We start from the raw sequence: 21892 nt of genomic DNA, 5'->3' as shown, positions 1-21892 counted from the left end.
GACAATGACGCCGGACTGACACATTTTTATCGAGGGGGGCTAGAACCGAGCGTTACATGCAGCTAATACTGCAGCTAACAGGAGGACGTAGGAGAAGCCGCGTTTCCGCGGACTTTGAATTTTTGCACATAGATGTGCCTAAACATGCACAGGACACTTTGAAAACACACTAAAGGGCATATAAAACCAGAAAAAGCATAATATGGGACCTTTAAGAAGGCATGAAATAATACAATTGCTGAACTTTAAACACAGTTGTGTTCATCTAGGTTAACATTACCCAGGAATGTTGAATATCTAAAAGGAGAACACCCTCTGCTCTGGAAAGTTTGCCTTTGAGAAACTTTCTCTCCTTTTCTACATTCACAAACAAATGTATAAAAAACAAAACTTGTTGGAACTAAAGAAAATTACCCAAAGGATTTAATTTCCAGCTCTTTTTGGATTGTGTAGTCATAGAAGTTTTTTTTTTCAACACGATTGAGATGCAATTACAATTTTTCATACAGCAAAATAATATAAAGTACTGTGCTTTGACAGTGACACATTAGCCAAACCATACAGTAGTCATCCCCTCCCTTATGAACTAAAATTGCACCTCAAGATTTGCATTCCTGGTCGACAAAAATTAATTTAGACCAGACAGAAACTTCACTTTTGAATCATTTTTCTAACCTTTTAATGAGGCCTATCTCAGTCGACGACTGAACATGACAGTTTTTTTACCCTCTCTTTATCATTCTATGCCTTCTCTCTGTCACTGTAAGTGACTGAGAAAGGGGTGAATTTAATGATTTGATGTTAACAGTGAGATGGGTCCCTGGGTGCATCAACAGCTGAAAAGAAGCGACCATTTGGCCGTCAGACCTGCTTGCCTCAGCACTTTCAGGGACACGTTTTAAATGTTCTGCTTTCACCCGGAATGGCCCACAAGAGCCCTAAAGGTGTTGGAGGAGGGGGGGCTTGATGCTGAGATCCTAGGGAATTGTATGGTCATTCATCAAATTAATGACTCATGTCACTTTATTTACAAAAAAGGAGACTTATTTTTTTTTTTACCAAAGCTATGGTCCCTACTATCATGATGTGGCATTGTGTTAATGTTGGCTAACATTAAACTAAGTTAATCAAAAAAGGCCATTTAAGAGTGAATCCAATGTAGCTAAGGTAGCCAGCCAAGTCGTCTGAATGCTGATTGGTTGTATTCTGAAGCCAGAGGTCCAACTTTGGCTGGATTTTTGGGATTCAGTCATGGAGCTCTTTTGGCTCTGAATCAGCTCATGTTATTAGCACTTTGGGCCAAAGGCAGCCCATTAATCACACCCTTGGCGTTTGCTTTTGCCACCAGCTGTGCCAGATTTAGGTTACGTTTGGGTTGGCCAATTCTGGCTTCTTGGGAATTTTAAAGTCTCCTGGTGATTGTTTTTCATTCAAAACAACTGCCATGAGGTTTTTTTGTTTCAACTTTTTAATTTGGAGAAAAAATAAGAAATCATGAATCTGAATATTGTTTTCAGTGAGCACTTGAGAATTCAAAAAAAATCTTGGAGAAATTACCCTATTTATATATGCACATCATCAACACCAATGCCACCAAAGAAAACAGCAGATGGGGGAATTTTGGATATCAAAGGATCCTGTGGCAGAACACTGCATTGATGTTTATCTAGAGTCCACTCAAATTCTGTATTTTAGTATGCCTATAAACCCCTCTATTCGCTCAGAACAAGCAGTTTCTGTGTCTATAGCTTAAAATGCAAGTGAGCTCTGTTTGACCACACTCCTTAGGAAGGGCTTGGGTGGCTCGGGCTTTCTTGCACAATGCCTAATTGTTCACGGTGACAAGGCAGACTCAGGGCAGAACAAACACCTAGCTGTGGGAGTGTTACCCTCCTGGGGGAGGGATTACTACTCTTTGTGATGTCACAAAGGGAAAATGTCCAAACAGCCTGTTTGAGCACACATAGTTGTGTTACAAAGAGAAAGAGCCAAGTAATGTCAAAATAAAATTCTGATCTTACATTCTAGGCCATAGCATAGAACCCCTGTATATTAAATAGGGAATAGTGAACGAGTGAATGATTCTGGAAACATCTAAAGTGTCCGGTTATAATGACCACACTTGTAGTATGCCTTCAAGAATATGATTTGACAGTCCCTGTCGGCTGATAGCAACACAGCTACAATTGAGCAGATGATTTTTTGAGCAAGGAGAACTTTTGCCTGAACTAACAATATTAACAGTGGGCCCATTTTAAAGTTGATTCTAAGAAATAAAGTAGTCCAGTTCATTTTTTAATTTTGAACAAATTAAATATCCATGACTAAAATTTAACATATTTTGATTATTTTCACAGTTTCACACTGACATCATGTAGGCCTTTGCTTTGGCATTCCTATGCAAATGCACAAGATTATTGGAGAGAAAAAAAAAGTACAGGAAAGAAAAAAGAGATTCACTGTTGAATCCATGGCTACGTTCATGAACCAGCAGCGTAACTCCGAACTGTTTGCTTAAGAAGACTAAAGTTGTACTTAGCTTTGCTACCACGTCATTCATTTGGCCAAGTTATGGAATCAGGTGCTGAGCTGACTGCCAAATACTGCAGACAATATACTGATTATTGATGAGAGCCTCAGACAACCCCAATCCAAGAAGTCCAAACTATTGCTATAAGTATAGAGTAAAATCTAAACAGTCCCACAAACTGAGACCCAGCTTCTGTTCATATCTTGTTGGTGTACTGATATCACTAGCTTTCACCCACGCTTGGGTTACCACATGAAAGCTCTAATACAGACAGCGAAGGGAGATTTTAATAGGAGTGTGAGGATTTTGGAACTATATGACATTTTTCTTTGCCTAGGAAATCCAAATCTGTGATATTACCATTTCAGGGGTGAGCAGATTTAAAGCCTGATGCACTGATAAATGTGGAGACAGGATGAAATAGATGATTCTCAAGTTATTTACCCTTTTTAATTGGAAATGTCTGTCACAGGGCAGCAAGCCGCGTCCTCTCCCAAGCCATTATCGGTCTGCCTTGATCATTTGCAGGTATTTTATGGAGAGTGATGTCCTGAGTGTCAAGCTGCTGAATTTATTCCTGTTGGATTTTTACAGGCTTTAGAATACAAATGCTGAGCAGGAAAAAAAGCTCGCAGAAAGGTCAGCTTGTTAATAACATCACTACATTTGCTGTATCACGGATTCACAGATGAGCACTGACAAGATTTTACAGACGGGAAAGCCAAATAGTTTAATTTACTTTCAAGCTAGGCTCTTAAGTTTGACAACCCCGTGGAGTTTATATGATTAATCTGTCACCAGTTGAGCTTCAAACATACTTTTGTGACTAACAAGGAGGGAGCGTTATCCCTAGCTGTGTTTTTGATAGACTTAAACAAGCCGTAGGTTCCTTTTGAGCAAGCCCTTGGGCTCTGCTCATAATTGCTCCCCGGGGTCCTGTCAATAGTTTCTACCTGCTCTTGAGCTCTCATTCCCGGGCTGTCATCCTTGTTTCGTTGCCTGTCTGGGCCCCTGAGTGACACGGCAGCGTCACAGGATGAGTTCTGTTTGAAGGATATCTCTGGCTCCAAAAGAGGACACCACTGGGACACTGCCAGCCCAGTTGATGATGTCACACTGTGACAGCGGCAACTACTTGAGCTCAAAGCTGTTGGATGCGGACTGCCCGGGGACTCTTGAGTCTTTATATGTGTACGTGCAGGGAAGGAGTATGTGTGGGATACACTCACTAAAATAAGATCCACATTCTTATACCAGTGGAACTGCCAAACATAAATTCCTCCTTTGCTGTAATCACAGACACATTCTTGGACTACACTTGGACTACATTGAGAATGCTCGCACAAAGAACTGAATGTGCATTTTGCAGCGACAAACCATCCCAATGATCTCATCTCTTATTCATACAGAACTATGAATGTTGACAGCGCCAGCGTCTCAGTGTGTGCTACAAAAAGAATGTAAAAATAACGACAACAGCCAAGTCGCTCTAGTCTGCATTTGTCACAGCAGAAAAAGACAGTAGACGACAAATCCCAGATTTAAGCCCTAGTAGTAGTACAAACCACCTCTGAAGACAGTCACTGATGTGTTTTGACTATGACAGTATTAAAAACATCACATTTGTTTCCGTGTCACTGTGTCTTGTAGCAGCGTATATAGGCTCATTTGCACCATTCGCTTGTGGAGGTGACAGGGGCAACTATGTTGCCAAAGGGCTGTTGGATCTGCCACCATATACCTGCTCTATGGAATATCTCTTGGTTAAATTAGTCTTTCATTGGCTTTTGAAGACCATAGGTGATGAAAGCTTGAGACATTGTATGCTAGCACTCTGCCACAGCAGGGATTAGTAAATGTTCTGAGCTGTTTGTGGTGACAAGAGGTTGTGGGAAGGGTCTGCTTTACTTAGAGTGTGACTGCATTTGACTGTTACAGTGCATAGTGAAGCTCAACGGGCAGAAATTCCAGGATAGCATGAATTTGAACTATGCTAGTGGGGCTGATGAAATATGCTAACTGCAACTAGATGGAGTGCAATGAAATCTTGCTGTGAAATAAAAGGTCTAGACTTTTCATGTATGTCACTATCAGACAATATCCAATCATTTGTTGAAGGGTTGTAATCATTTCCCCAATTACGCGATCAATAAATATAATAGAACCAAAATATTTCATTTAATCCTTATTCAAACCATTTTAAATGTATGTGTTTCACTGGAGGATAATAACTGTCACACAATAAGATTATGTTTTGATAGGTGACACAAGAAACTGTGTGATGGGGGGGGGGGGGGGGTGTGATTACAAAGTGCAGGGAGAGGGAATAACTAGTAAGGAGTGAAAATGATTGCAAGCCGGAGAGACGACATAAAGTGCTAAGAGTTCATCAAAGATCAAGACAAGCTGAAACACAACAAAAAAGACGACCAAAAGATGACGCTTAGCATCTTTGCAGAAAACACACAATCACTGCAACATGTTCAAGCAGCAGACCTCACACAAGTAAAGGCAATAGTTATCATTACTTTGAATCCACAGGAATTCTTATACATAATGTGCAATAATAATGGATCTATTTAGCATCGTGTCAAAGCTGCAGAAAGCAATTTGAATATACACTGCAAAACTGTCCGCCTGTCTCTCCTGCTTCATATCTTGCACACATAAGAGGTGCTCTTATCACTGAGGAGCAACTCTTTCTTGTTCATGGCTACACATTCGAGAGATCGTGGATTCCAGGGCCAAATCAACGCTGTGGCTAGTCTTGATATTTTTATTTTAGCATAGTGATGCTAAAGGAATACAAACTGAGAAAAAAAGATCATAAATAAAATGAAATAAAATGCAGCTTTAAATGTTGCAGGTCAATATGACCTTGAGCCTTTTTACACACATACCAGTTCTACCTTAGAAACTATCTTGTGTCATGTATTTACAAAACAATCTAAAAAATACAAAGAAAAATCTGGGAAAAAAAGTTCATTGTTTGTTTATAGATATAATATGTGATGAATCGGTAGAATTAGTCAGCATTTACAGCCCAATTGTAGACTGTGTTGTCAGTATTAAAGAAGCAAACATGTTCCCAAAAAAGACAGTTGTTGACAAATATTGTGTGCTGATACTCCTTTATAAGCTGCTGATGAAGTAAGGGATTCCACTTTGATGGTAATTTGACCGCAGACATCCTTAGACAGGGACATTTCATGAGGGTTGATTCTGTCCCTTCACATCTCTCTCACAACTCCCCACTTCAAGCAACTTCCTAACTAAGTTAGTGATCATCGGTGCAATGTGTCATGCTTCTGACGGTTTGATTGTTTCTGTGTTTTCACATGCAGAGGAGCGGAGAGAGAGAGAGAGAGAGAATGAGAGAGCTTCATGTGTTGCTCAAGGTCCTTTTAGATACTCCCCATTCCACATCTCCCTGCACAATTAATTTTATCTTTGGGGTATTATCAAGAGGGAGCCTGGCAAAGCAGCATGACAGAAAAACGGTCCAGAACCCCGAGGCCCAGGGTGGGAATTAATCTGTTTGACAAGATCTCTCACAAACGATTTGCCTGGCTTTCCTTCAGTCGAATGTTGCCACTACCCTGCGTATCTGAGGGGGTGAAGAATAAGCACGTTTCAAACATAATACAGACTGAATCGACTCAAAACATCGAAGTGAGCAGTGACAGGGTGTTGTTGTTTTGTAAAAGCTTAAAAAACTGCAATCCTTACAGGTGTTGTGTGTTAGGATGACCTTAGTTTTAGCGTAAATCAACCATTAAGTAATCATTGTAAACCCCTATCATGGATAGCAGTAATTATTACAATTTTCCCCCACAAAGCAGGATTATGTCCTAAATCTAGCATACAAAAATGTATAGCCTTGTTCTACACACTCTTTCCAAATTATTGACACCAAGCAGACGTTTGATGCATTATCTGGGATGCAGAAAAATTAATCAAAGTAATGATTGAATAATTATCTCAAGTGCAATTAATTAAACATGCCAATGAACTCATCTTGAACAGCTGTCCTAGCTTCACTACTTAATCACTTGTGAGAATTACCGAACACAAATGGAGGACGCCGAGTGCATGCAATAATCTCTGCAAAGTGCATTGTTTACAAACAGTAATTAATATCACACCGTGTATTAGCGGGCTAAGTGACTGCGGTGCACTTCTGTAATTGTACCGGAGAGAGTTGGGTCTCTTCCCCCCACTCTTGTATCAGACACCTCTTGTTAAGAAGGGAGACAAAGTGCTGACATTACAGTCTAAACCAAATTCCAAAAGAAAAGGCACCCAGATTTGCCATATGAGTGTCATATTGATCTATAAAAATCCCCAAACACATCAACTTTCATTGCAAAATCAATATTTGAACCTGCTAAATGTCCTTCATGCTATTCATCAGATATTTCACACTAAACCTGTTTTTTTTTTTTTTGCAGAATACTGTTAATCCATTTATTTTATGTTTTTGCATTGAAGACGTGAACTACCTCTTGCTATATTTGATGCCTTAAAGTTTCATTGAGCTCCTTTAGTGTCTCTGAAAGGGATATCTGTGACCACACCAACGTAAGTTGCCAGTGACATGCTCCGATGAGGTAATTCTGGGCATCAAATATACGGGTTTCATGATCTGCAGAGCCTGACAGTCACAGCACAGACTCCTGGAAATGGTCCATGTGCTTCTGACTTATGACTGATCTATCTAAAACCAACTACTGCCTGGAAACAGGGATGAAGATCGACATTGACTGGCATACAGAGGCAAAAAAAAAATATGAACTGAACACTTCAAAGATGGATTGTTTATGAGTTAAAGCTATGGTTGACAGATTACATTAGATCTGTAGCTTACAGTAGTTCAGCACAAACGACTACTACATCATGACACACACTCTATTCTAATATTAATCATCACATGCTTTTATTATGGCTTACTATGGTGCTATGTTATTAAAAGTTAAAACCATTGTTGGATTACGGCTATAAAAAGGAATAATTAGCATATTCATAATAATTGTAATATCCTTCACAATACTCCACATTTCAGTGATGACTGTAACATCAAAGCACAAGTGAGATACCACAGTACTTAAAGTAAGCTTAGTGCAAACTGTGGCTTGATTCTTTCTAAACTACAAAATTCAGACTAACAACAGAGAATCAAACGCCTTACAGAGGATTGACAACAGCGGTACTTTTTACTCATGATACCATATAAGACAAAGGTTACTTATTATTTAATATGACGTGATGTGTTTTTCCTACAGAATGTGAAAACCATTTAAACAAGCAAAAAAGGCTGTCAAAGGATATTGCTACCCAATAGCAAAAGTCCAAATAAAAACCCTCATATAATAGCCTATATTAAAACTCTACTGTCGAAATTATGGAAGTCCTTTTGGTCTCTTGTATTGGTTATTATTTTAACAAGGGTGATTACAGGGGATTTGTTATATTAGGATGCAAATCAGCTATAAATTCACATTCTGCAGTTCAGATGGAATTGGACTATTTTCATAGCATAGAATAACATTTTAACTGAAAAAGAAACACTTGGTGAATATAACAGACGCTCGACATAAATTAACATTTTCAGCCGCAGTTCCTTCAGATGAAATGTAAAGCAACTTTATCAATTAATGTGTGGAAAAGCAATTATCTCGTTTTCTTTTCTCTTTGGGTGAAATCTCTAGACTTCAGTCTCAAAGAAAATTTGAATGATACAAGAGGTCTTAATTGTTCTTGTGTTGTTGCAACAGAGTCCAACATACTCCAAAGTATACTTTTATCTTTTCCTCTTTGTTTTTGTTTTTTCTTGCTTTTTTTTGCTGTTTGTTTCCATGTATTCCTGTCTCGCTGGAGAATTCTCTTTAAAGCTTTAAGAACAGCAGATTTTGACTGGGTTAAAAACTAAAGATTAAAGTGCAAACTAATTTCGCTCCCCGTCGCAAACAAAACATCAAGTCACTTTGATCATTTTATTGTTGGTCTCTACATAGTGCTCTGTTGAAATCGATTTCCCTCCAGTATAATTGGTGTCATGCCTGGTTTGGCTAAATAAGCCGTTGCACCAGAAGATACTCTGGCAAACCAAAAGGGCATTGCTGACACTTCGCTTTAGATAACATTAAGAAATTACATCGACAGAAAAAGGTTTTAAGGCAGTATGCTGTACGAAGCTCTTGCTTTGTATCAGATTTAAAAGGAGTTACTGCTACAAATGACAGCTATTTAATCAACAGTTGTCTGTTATTTTAAGATGATTGTGTATTTGCATTGTTTCTCCTGAGCTAGCTTTTTCCACTTAGCCATGGGTCAAGTAACTTCCACATCATGAATGGTAATACCATTTGCTTTCACCTAATTCTGCAATATGTCATCCTGCTTTAATATATGTGTTTTTAGCAGACTTTTACTGTAATAGAAGCGCATTACCACAAAATGGGTTCACCTCTGATCACTCAGTCAGGCTCAATGAAAGCCTGTAAAACCCCAATTCACTGTCAGCTATCCAGAGGAGCTTAATGTAGTTTTTCTAACAGAAAAGTACAAGGTTAAAAGGTTAATATCTGGCAGTGACTACAATTCTCTATTGTAGCAGCGCATCCTCCCTCCCTCTTTTTCCTCTCTCTCTTTTTTTCACCCTCATTCGCTCTATCACAATTGTGTTATTGTGTGAGCACACACTCACACAGTCACGCACTCTCTCCTCCCCTCGGTGTACAAGTTGCAGCAGAGCCATCCATCCAAACCCGTAGACCATGAAATTAGGTTAAGACGTAAGGCTGTGAATGACACAGGTGTGGATACAAATGAGAACATCTGAATGAAGAAGTACAGATCCGAGACGCCCGATACTGTAGTCGTTATGGCCATTCAGAATTATATTTCACAGCTTCCTCCTTCATTTTACTTAGCCCACTTTCCCTGTTGTGTATTAGCAGTCAGGACAGGGCATTAGCATACATGCTGGGAAGCTGTACGCAAGGATATTAGAAGCTCTGTCATATTCCAGAATCTCATTTCCCATAGAAAACTTTAAAGCCGCTCAAGCTTGTCTGCACTCCTCTGCTCCCTTGTATAAATCAGAGCATGTCTCCTCTTTCTTGAATACATTCAGATATTCAAATTTTTTAGTCTTGTTCTTTTAATAATTTCCCTCCGTGTGACAAAGATAGAACAAGTGACAATTGCAATGGCTGTAATTGCAACTCGTTTGTAATGACAGAAATAATGTACTAACCATATCACCAGACTGACTTCTGGTATTGGGCGATCTCAGCCAAATGTTTTTTGGTCTTTTGCACTGGGTTTTTATTCTATATATAGATAAATAAATAATGTACATGTATTATTATTATTTATTTATTTTGCACCAAATCAAAGCATAAATTATAGCATGACACTTTACATAAAGAGTAGGTCTACTCTTGAACATACTTTTGTAAGAAACTGCATTTGCAAACGATAAAGGTTTCGTCTGAAAGTTGAGTTTTACTGATTTAATTAATGGAGTGCCACAAGGATCTTTATCAGGGCATCCATATCTTTGTCTATCAGAACAGTCAAATAAATCATAGGGAGAAAGTCAGGAGATTTCATGTGAATGTGACATGATTATAAGAGTCATTTGAACATGCATGGGAACTATTGCAGCATTTAAAAGGCTCGATAAAGAAGAGCAGATATTGAATGGGACTTGATGTAAAAGTGTGATAAGTGCCGGTCAATAGTGGCAGAGAACTGTCTGCAGGCTGACTTTACTGTTTTTGGTAGTTATTATTTTGTGATCAGAGTTCTTCGTTGAGACAAAATAGCTGCGGCAGTAACTTGGCAAACATCTTCTCCATGCATAGGCCTTTCAATGCATCAATTGCAAAGACCCAATTGATCCAGTCTTGAAAACAACCGGCCTATATAGAGTTTGTCCTACATTAAGTGAAGACAAGAATCTCTTCTCTTGATGCCTTTTTTGTTTTTCCTTCACATAACAGAAAAAATATTCTGACTAGACAAACAATCACAGTTTGGTTAAACCATCAGATGGATCATCATAGCGCTGGAAAAAAAGGGTCAAATCTTTTGAAAGCAACCACATCAAGAGCTGATAATGTGAGAGCACGCCATTGACTACTGCTTTTACTATAATAGGTATTGACCTGTGCATTGGTGAGTTTCTGCTGAGGTCTGCAGTCCTTCAAACCCCACTGAGTTCAAACATGAAAAGTTTCTACTCCTATCACCATAGGTTTTCATTGATACAAAAGACAGCTGAGCACTTTAAAGGGAATTAAATATGTGCAATGGTGAATGTGATATCAGCTGAAACAGATTTTGATTGATAGGCCCTTTGGGGCCATGCGGGGTGCATGAAAGAGGGAGTCCAGAATGAATTTGCCGACTAATGATCCTTTCCGTTTTTGAATTATGTTTAACCTGGGCATTTGAGATACCGTGACAGGGAGAATGTAGGAGTGAAGGTGCGAGCCGAATTGGAATGCCAATCAAGATAAACAAACCTTATACTCTCCAGCACAGGTTTAACTAATTGCATTGGAAGGCAGAGAAATAATTAACTTCAGCACACTCTGAGTTGAACATACAATGCAAGCACAGTTCTATTCATAGCCTTAGATACGCAGTTAGAATGAAATGAATAGACTTGAGTGGTAAATCATCTCATTTAATGTGTTAACTGTGCTCGCTTGTGCACATAGGCATATAATACATAAGCACTTGTGGGATGCCAGAGGGTCAAGTGGTTTTCAATGTGTGCTACAAAAAGTCCTGACGCTAGCTAATATTTCCTGATGTGTTCTTTTTGTATTTGCATACTGGGTGCTGCCTCAGCCTGCTCCTATTGTCAGAGCTTTCTATTTGAATGTCAACACTATTATTACAGCAGGTGATGCAACAGCAGATGTCTCTCCCCCTGTCTTTCCCCTATCCTCTCCCTGTCTCTGAGCCTCTTAGCCTTCCCTGCTTCTCTTTCCTCAGTTTAGTTTAACAGCTATCATTATGGCTCGGCCAAATGGAATCCACTTGGAATCCACTTTTTCTTCACTTTGCAAGCGTCTCTATTTTTCTAGGCTTTGACATTCTACTGCTCTTCTCCTCTCACTCTGACTGTAATAGGTGAATTGGAGAAAGCTCCTTGGAGCCGTCTTGCCTCTCTTTTGCTATTGTTTACAACCCAGGCCTTGACAGTGTTGCTTCTGACTAGCTTGGGGGAAAATGGACACTTTGACACTTCACTCCCTGAAATGTGGCAGCGCATGGTATTACTTGTAAACACTGTTCATTACCACCTTGACAGCTGATGACCAATATTCAACCTCCCTACACCTTCCTCTGCCAAGACTACACACAAACAGGACTTAGTAACTTGTAGATGTCAAACCTGAAAGGCTGTGTTCCTTTCTGTTTTTCTGATCCTATGCTCTTCTGTCTACTTGTCATTACTTTCAACCATGTAATCTAGTGCACTTTATTGTTGTCATGTCTGCAAATGTCTGACTACATTTTTAACTCAGGTTTCATTGATTCTGAGAGACTTGACACTGTTGAAAAAAAGTATCAGGGCTCTGGAAATGGGAAAAGCATAACAGACTACGGTATCTTTAGAGTAAAGAGAATTTCTAGATAAATAGTTTATACAAATTTGACTTGTAGCCATAGTTTTGTAATATGGGACCATTTACAACAGCTGCAGTAATGTTTAAATCAAATTGACTAACACTTCCATCACTTAAATATATCCTTCGATTCAATGTAATCTTCAAGTCTCAATTTCCTCTCAAATCAATGAAGGTTTCAAGTTGAGTAATATTTTGTGTCTTTATCTATGCGTCAGTAAGCTTTCCATTTGAATTCACTGGGAAATGTTTCATGAGCTTGTAAAATTGAGTAGTAAGACTGTAAAAATTAATTTATTTTAACCGCATTAGAGTATATGCACTCCCAAATGATTAAGACTCCAGCAGCAATTATGAAACGGCTGTAAAAGGCTCTTTCTTTTATTAAACGAGAAATAAAACTGAGCTTCAGGTCAAGTTTTCTCTACTTCCTTGCTTTAACCAGATCCCTAATTTGTCCGTCATACATTAAAACGACTTTTTTTTTCATTTTGTTCAGTATGTCATTTTAAGACGGCAGAGAAAGCACACTTTAATGAATCTGAAGTGTTCTGGATTACTCTGAGACTATCACTCCTTCATAATTTACAAGAAGGAGAACAGTGATTTCATTTACTTGTAAAATTTAATCTGCCCCTCAACTAAGGTAGACAGCTGTTTGCTATGCTTAGGGGATCATTTAGAACTACAAAACATAATCAGCTGATCCCCAAGCAAATGTTATTTTAGGCAGATTTGGTCCTTGTGAAAGGAAATTGAGGTATTACAATGAATAACTATTTCTGAGAATAATTATGATGTTGGAAAATAGTCAAAATGGAATCAGGGATGAAGTTCAGGTTTCAATCATTTCCACGATTATCACCTACAACCAAAAAAAAAACTATTTTTGCATCCTGCTTCCTCCCAGAAAAGTGCTATATTAGTCGAATGTATTATTATTATTATTATTATTATTGTTATTATTATCATTAACACATCAACATTTTAATCACAAAACACTGTCATCAGCATAAGGCAAAGAAAAAAAATAGGCGTATAAGCAGAAGAAATAAAGGACCCAGTATGCTGCCATGTGCTTTCCCTTAAGCATCAAAGAAACACAAGGTTTATGTCAGTTTTGACATACTGTATGAAAGACAGAAAGACTTTTAAAATTGATAAAACTTAGTGATCATTATTCTATCTCTTAATGTTAACATAAATGTAGAAAATCAAAATCGGATATTGCCATTTATTTATTTTTCTTCTTTTAGTACAGATTATCAACCACAGTTTCTGAGACTATGACAAAAATGATCAACATCAAAAACGTTATTAACAGGATGGATATTGTTATAAGGACTATACCATGCACTAAGGCTTTAGCAAAACTAGCAAAGTATTTAGCTAAACATATTCAGAGCATTAATTAGCTAGTAAGGCTGAAAACTGTAAGATCAAAAAGCCAAGCATTGGTGCGGCTACCCTACCCATTTACAGTTTTGATGCCTTTGTTCATTATCAAAATATTGTGTGTTAGTCATGCAAATGGCAGATTTACGGCTGAGTTTTGACATTTAAATTATAGATTTCACTATGAATCACTTAGCACTATAAGTAGCGTGAATGAAGCAGAATGAATGATGTAATCAATGACCAATCAACAAAGTGTGTTGTTGAAGTCATCTGTAGCCAAACTTGATGCCCAGTTCCTGCCAGTGCAGAATGTGGTCAGAGAGTGCGGAAAGTCTTCTGGGGACAAATATTTCTAATTTTATTTGTCTGTGATTTTAATAACTGACATATGAGGTAAAGGTTAGCAGCAAGACAGAGGTGAAAAAGAGAATGTATAGCTCTTCTTCAATATGGATATTACACAAATTTCCTGTAATAATACTAGGGATCATAAACAATAATTATATATTTGACTGGTTGGAAATTTGCCTCGATATTGGACATTTCATATCACAGCTTTGCTCTTAACTGTATGTTTAACCAGTGCCTGTGCTTTAAAAGTCAGAGTTTTATCACTGCAGAGATGTGGACTTCATTTTGGCACAGCTTACTATTCTGATATGATGTCACTAATATCATTCATGTTGGGAAAAAAAAAACAGTTCAGTGGCTGAATATTCTCATATCCGGTGGGCCTTGGAACGCAACGTTTTACTTCCCAAAGAGGCAACCGCAATGTTGCATGTCTTTTGAGTTTATGCAAAGCGTTTCCCATTTTCCTCCGACAGCACTCACTCAGAGCAGCCATGGCAAATATCATTAAATGCCCTGCTTACACACACTCTACACACTTACACAAACAAACACACCTACACAAACAACCTCATCCTTCTCTCTGGCCATACTCATTTTCCCCCTTCTTTTTCTTCCTGGCTATCGCTCAGTGGCAGCGCATGAGGAAAAGAGAGTGCATTGATCTGCCAAAGTGAGCAGCCATTTCACAGGGCCAGTCTGCGCGCCGCTGCTGTCCCTGAATGGGAATTGCTCATTTCACCTGGCCGCCTTGCCTAAAGCAGAGTAGTGGGAAGCCCTGCTAGAAAGGGGTGGGGGGTGGGGTGTGGTGGAGAAGTCAGGGCCCTGGTCAGGGCTTGGCAGGCGGCAGATAAGAGCTCTTCATGCTGCTCCTGCACGCACTTCCCGCTCTCTCTCTTCCTCACTGTCTCTGTCTCTCACACACTCAGACGCACATACACAGCTTTTCTCCACACATATGGGACGCTAATAATAACTTTGGCGTTCTGGTGAGTCAGCCTTCTTTCCTCAGGCAAGGATAAAAGTAAAACATGGTGCCTTTATTGAGTCTGAAATCACTAACTGTGGAATTCCCAGAACAGGGCTTTAGTTCAGCCTGTATTGCATTCACTGCCAGGATGCCATGTGTCCACAAGATCTAATATTGTGTCCAAAGCTGGGGCTGATCGTCTGATAAACAAGCCTGTTAAAGATTTATGAGTTCCACATGGGCTACATACAGTACACAACAAATGTAGCTTTGCATGCATGTTCCAGACAAATTAATAATGTAATGTTCAACATCTTCTTGTTTATTTTCTCTGAAGGAAACTAAATGGCTCTTTAAGTGCTGATTTTTTGTGTTGATTCTTGGTTTATAAGGTGCACATCTTTGAATTTGGAGGCTTTAATTCACATCCTAAATATTGTATTTGTAGTTAGGATACAACAACAACAACATAATTTTGACTAAGTTTAGCAAATCATCATGTTTTCAGTTTTAAAGAGGACATATTATACCCCTTTTCCACCTTTTAAAATAGACCCCTGTGGTCTAAATGAAACCAGAATCCCACTGTGACATCACAAGGAGAGCATATTTGAAACAAAGCATTTTTCTCTCTGTTGTAATACTTGAGAAGACCACAAACAAAGTACTGAATGGGTTTATTTCACATTTTGTGGGTCGGTAGACACTCAGGTTACCCAAATAGGTAATTCCAAAACACTGTAAAATGGATTTTTCATAATATGTCCCGTTTAAAGGCTGTTTCGGCAGCATGCTGTTCATCACTTTTTCTGACACCTACCCTGCAGCTTCAGGAATTAAAAATGACTATATTGAAATGTAAATGTTTTATGCTGATGGTCTCATTTGCTTTTTTAGGTCATCAAGAGGCATCAATATTCATTGTAGTTGGTTTCATAGTGGGTTAAAATATCCTTACATGAGCTTGATTTTGCTAATGCTGCTGCTAGTAGAAAGTTTTTTATTAAAGAAGCACATTATGTAGATCATGCAAATTAATCTGTTTTATTGAATAGTTTGCCATTTTCATTATGTCACATTGAACGTCATGACAATAGCAATGTATTCTCGAGTACATTTTCCATTCATACTGCACTGGAGATTATAATTAGGAAGAATGTTAAGAAATTCATTCTGGTCCTCGACTTCAATAATGATAATATCAGAAAAGTCCCAGTCCCTCCCAGATTATATTATGTTTTATTTCTGCCATAAAAGAGTAGGTGTTATTCTGCTATATGAGATATACATTTGAACTGGCTGATACACAAGACAAATAAGGCAACACAAGTTCTTAGAGTCTCTGTTCACACTGCAAGACTTGATGCTCAATTCTGATCTTTTGCTCAGATCCGATTTTTTTGTTTGGCTTTTGACATTACTTTCTAATACGGGGCATGTATCAGACTACCGCGCGAACCGGTCATGATCTCAAACTAACCTGCATGGGCAAAAGAACAACCACAAATACTTCACAAGCTGCATGGTGTGAAAAGAGAACTGGTGATCTACAACCCCCTGCAGGAGAACAAATTGACTGCATTTACAGTTATTGAGATAGCTTCAGGGTTAACTCTGTTCTTTTAGTACTCTGAAGTACTTTTAGTACTCCTATATGCAAGGATAGGAGGGAGGGATAGAGAATGAGAAACATGCTGTGTTTCCTGTATTAATTTTCATTTCAAATATGTAATCGTTAAAAATGCTTTATAGTTATCATCCTACAAAAGAAACTAAAGCACTAAGCTTCCTTTAAACCTTTATACCTTTAAAAAAGTTTATGCTTTCAATTACGTTTTCATATTCCCTTTTATAAGCCACATACTTCTCCCGATACCGTCAGAGCTGCAGCTGAAATATAACATCTTCTTTTTGTAAGATCACAGTTTGCTCTGACTCTGAAATATGAAAAACTGCTGACAGCAGACTTGTCCATGATCATGAATGTCTGGGTCTGTTGAACACATCACTTTCCTTCATGTGGTGCCAGCGAGTGACGTCAAAGTCCCATGCATTCCAACCTGGCTGTTCAGACTGAGGTCTCATTGATAAAAATTCGACCTGTATCTGATTTGGACCCACATATGAAAGTGGCCCAAATGTGATTTGAAAAGATCAGTTTCCATGTGACTTGTCCCGTTCACACTGATCTTTCTTTGTTTCTTTGTATTACAGCCACTAAATCTGTATCTTCATGACCTAACTTGCATATAAGTGAAGCCTTCAGCATGCCAGTATCAGGCTCATGCCCCTGCCCCTCCCGCCTCTCAATCCTTCATGTGTCCGAAACACATTCCATCCAGCCACTCCATTCCCCCACTTCATCCTTCACATGTTCTCAAATTTATTTCTCTCTATCTCTCTCTGCTGGTCAGCCCACTTCCCCTCCCTCCATCTCGCCTATCTTTCCGCTGCTCTCCTTGCTCAGTGACAGTCTCATCACACTCTATCAATCAGGCTTGTGAGGCCCGGGCGCGCTATAGCACAGCATCGCACACTTCTAGTCTGGTCCCATCAGTGCCAGTCAGTCTCTCCCACTCTCTCAGTCACTTTAAAAAGGTTTAGGTTGCCAGATATAGTCTGTTTCCCTCCCCGCCCTGATGCAGGTCAGGAGATGGGAGGGAGTGAACTGGCCCTCAAGATGGGGCTCTCTTCTTTAAAACCAAGATGGATATTTGGACACATGACAAACTTGAACCCTTAGCTAATACATTAAAGAAAATTAACAAAACACAGCATGTGAGCCCCCTTGCTGTGCCGCATGGAATTCTTAAAGATGTCCCCAGCTCCTCATCAATTCATTTCAGTCTCTTACCTGCCGCAGGCCTCATCCTGTGGTTGACGTCTCAGGAAAGAGAACTGCATAAATGAGAAACAAAAGAAATAGGACGGGGATGAATAGCTTCATAACCCTGCATCTGTGAGGGGAAATAAACTAAATGTATTAGAAATAGCAAAGAAAGCTGTAGGATTTGCCTTCCAAAACTCATAAATCGTTCATTGAATTGGTAATTTTTGGCTCAGTACCACATGTGCAAGCTGGAAAGTCAAGTATAAATATGCACAAGACTTATTTTCCAACCAAAATGCTCGTCGATGGAGCAGAAAAACAGGCATTTCTGTATTTTTATTACGAAGAACAAGGAGCACAAATGAAGCTTACTATCGAGGGTTTGCCAAAAACTCTAATGTTGTTCATTTAATTGGTCAATTCACTCTGTACCATTAAACACAAATATTTAGTTTGTTATATTAATACACAGAATACTTGTTTTGCAACCAAAAATTCAGTCAAAGGAACTGTAAAGTGCAAGTGCAGCAGAGAACGACTTAACCACAGTTATCGATTGGCTTTGTGAATTATAATGAAAACAAGTGTAATTACATTTTCCTTTAAGTAGCGCAACAAATTAGGCCTTGTGAGTAATTCTGGAAGAAAAAACAAGGAGGAAAGGAAAAAAGAAGAAAAGAAACCTGGCATTTAATGTGCAGGGAAGATTTTCTCAGGCTGTTTTCTTGCTAAATGCATTAGCAGACGCTGCTGTGCCCATACAAGCCTGTGGACTCATATTCTTGTAAATGATTAGCTACTCATTTAAGCAACAGGGAGAAATGTGCTTTGGGTGGTTACAACAAAAATGAGTTGGGGATAAACAGTTTTTTCTTTCCCACATTGGCTAAGCTTTAATTTGACTCATTATCTTTTTAAAAAACGTTATTGTAGGGCTTTATGGCAGCCGAATGAGATGATTAGCAATGATGATTATGAATGTCGTGATTACAGTAGTCTTTCGGCCCAATACTTCTCATTTGTGGTAATTCGGAGGCATTTCTCCGTGTGAATGAAGTAGCTGATTTTATGCAAAAGCAGCAACAAGCCGACTAAATATGTAGTCGTATTATAAAGTCTTCATGGACATTAGTTGAGACACAATTAGGAGTTTTAGGGCACTAGCATGTCAATGACAGGGTTACAAACTTACACAAATGTGTGTTTTCCTAAGTTCCCCTGCTATCTTTTTTTCTCCCTTTACACCCTGCTCATGCTAATGAATCCCCAAATTAAAATGTAGAACAGAGGAATATTAGGGCACCTGCTGTTTTGATGTGGCAGGTAATACTCAATTAGGCCGGATTTGGCCTCCGTAATTATTACATTATAGCTTAGATAAGTGTTCAATGGCAACAAACGCTTTGATGGACTCCGTAGTGTGACTAAGACGAAGACGGGAAACGCCAGAACAGAAGAGCAAAGGGTTGGGGGGGGGGGGGGGGGGGGAAAGTTAGGGGAAAAAAAGTGACAAGAAAGCTATCGCACAGGAGCCCCTGTCTGCAGCAGCCATATTTCATTACACAGCACCGAAGCTTAGGAGGCAATCAAGCATATTTAGCCGTCCTCGTCTCACCCCCCCTCCCCCGAAGCAATTATTACTCCCCAGTTTTTTACTGTGCTTTGCCATGGGGAAAATGAACCGCAGTACTTATCAGCTCAATGCATACACAAGTGACTGAGGTGGAGGACATGTAGGTGTGTGTTTGTGAGGAAGGGCATGTGCAGATGCTTGTGTTTGTGTTTTTTTTTTTTTTTTTTTTTTCTTTTTTGGCAGGAGGGGGAGCGGGCGAGCTGACCACTTGTGAGCAATAGGTTTCTTTTTTCAATCCCATTAGCTGGGTAACATCAGCACATTTAGGGGCAGCAGGCGGAGCGAGCATGGATACAGAGATAACCGTAAACATGTCACCAAAAATGCATTGTTATTTGCATTCATATTGGAAAGAGCCAAATTGATGTGGGGTCAAACAGGGAAGGTGAGGGTTTATGACCTGTGCATAGCTTCGCTGTCAGCAGCTCTGATCTATTGGAGCGGCCAGCCTTGTCGGGCTTTACGCCTGATTATATTATCATGGCTGACGATCAATGCCAATGAATGATCGTTCAACGGCACAGGGGACTAGACTGAATAAGGCAGAATGCAAACAGTACATTATTTAGTAATAGAGTGAATGAGAATGCGTTCCCCATCCTGGAGTCATCTAGTTAAGTGATGCATTGCATGTCAGCTGCAATACAAAACACCTTCCAAATACTTTGACTGTCTTGTTTTTTTACTCAGTCTTTCTGAAACTAATCTAGCAGTAATAGAGTGAAGCAAGTGAACAGTGAAATAAAAACAGAAAAAAAAACAAACCTACTTCACTATCCTGTGTGTTCTGAGCAGCTAATGTGCGCTCGTTTGGGTGGCACAGCCGCCAACTGCAGCATTAGTCCCCATCTGGGGACTTGTGTTTCGGTGAAAGTGCTCCTCCATTTGTGAGACTCTTCAGTTCTGGGCATCCTTCCCCCAGCACATAACTCAACGCTCCCTCTATCACTCCCATGCGACTGGCTGTCATAATCATCAGCATTATGCTACCTCAATGGGCCTGATTTACAAGTCTGGACATGGCAGTAGCGCTGCGGGTAAACATGGGGCTGTTTTCTACCGCCAAGCCTATTTCACCCGACTGCAGCTAATAGGAGGAGAGGCTGAGATTCATAACAGAAAAAAGGAGCTTTTCAGATCTGTGATTTGTTTACATGACTGTAAATATAACCCGTAGAAAATACCCCAGACGTCTCAATATAAGCTTGATTTATGCTGTTAAATATGTGCCAAACGCTCTTATCATTTAGCATGCAATGTACAACATGAATATGTCTCTTTATTCTGTTTAAAACAAAATTTGATTCGGGATTGTGTGAAAATGATTCACATTTTACTGCAACATTCTCTTGCAAAACTTGTTATACTGAAAAAGATACATGTGTTGGCCTATCATAACCATCTCTTATGTGATGTATCCAATTTGAGAAACCACAGACTCTTTATCGATAAGAGGGATTTCGATGATCACTGCTAACAATCATCTCAAACTTCACAGACGTTGAACGGCTAAATATGCTTTTAAAAATTAGCTTTTGCTATACGTAACAGAACTCCGGTTAATCATGACATGCTAGATCCAGTTCACTTATTCTTAGCAGTAACCACCATCTTTGATTTAATATTCACTATACAATTCAAGTGTACAATAGGGACTGTCTGAACGTGATTGTTGAACTACAGTTCACCACTCCTACAGTGAAATGTCCCTTCATTTTGTCATGTATTTTAAAACCTGATCTATACCACATTAGATTGAATGAGACTACACGATATCCTTTACATATGCACGAACTGGACAGTCTGAAGTTGCTTTAGAATATGAAATACAGTCTCTTTCATGGAGTGATGATGTGTCTTATTCTATATGTCTGGACTTTGATCACAGTTTTTTCTCCTTGAGGCAGCACCTGGCCCTTTCCATAACCCTCTCACTCATCTCATAATATTATATTAGCCCGTATTCATCCGCATATTGCGCCTGCTAAGTGATAGGGCACATAAATCATTTTTTATACATACACACACACACAATAACAGTTATATGCAGCTTCCAAACTGCCTGCTGATAGCTGCCATTTCTTATCACTCGGCTTGAATATAGCGCCGGTATGAAGGCGCTTTTGCTTGCCGTCTAAATGGAGGAGACCGAGAGAGAGAGAGAGAGAGAGGGGATGCATTTTTGTTCAAATTACTTAAGCTGCCTACAAAGCTCTCTGTGAAGCTGCATGGTTATGAAAATTCTCTGAAAAGAGAAGGGAGTCTTGTAAGGAAAACAGACTTGATGACAGAGGATCAGCCTGATATTACTCTGGATTTTTTTTTTTCTCCCGTCTCAATTTTTTTCTCCCTTCTCATTTTGTTGTGTTGAGATTCTGTGATTTGTCAGTTTAAATGTCAAATTTTGTAGGTACAATAAACTCATGCTGGAAAATATAATCAGGAAATGTGCAGAGAAATCCATGCAGCTTTTTTTTTATGACTTCACGACAGTTAATACGATCGGCAAAGCAACATCCATCACAGGGAG

The 21892-nt window shown here is 39.2% G+C and overlaps 1 protein-coding gene across 1 annotated transcript in view; it reads right to left on the bottom strand.

Moving 5' to 3' along the window:
• The window catches only part of LOC132958404 (receptor-type tyrosine-protein phosphatase delta-like), a 353687-nt gene that overhangs the window by 179208 nt on the left and 152587 nt on the right, over nucleotides 1-21892 (bottom strand). The window contains exon 7 of the mRNA XM_061031189.1: nucleotides 17754-17797. The gene's annotated coding sequence lies outside the window, so the exon portion shown is untranslated. The remainder of the gene's footprint in view (nucleotides 1-17753; nucleotides 17798-21892) is intronic.

This window comes from Labrus mixtus, chromosome 23 (assembly GCF_963584025.1).
Source record: "Labrus mixtus chromosome 23, fLabMix1.1, whole genome shotgun sequence".
Lineage (NCBI taxonomy): Eukaryota > Metazoa > Chordata > Actinopteri > Labriformes > Labridae > Labrus > Labrus mixtus.
Note: the sequence above shows the minus strand (reverse complement) of the source record. Positions and strands in the feature narration are given on the sequence as shown.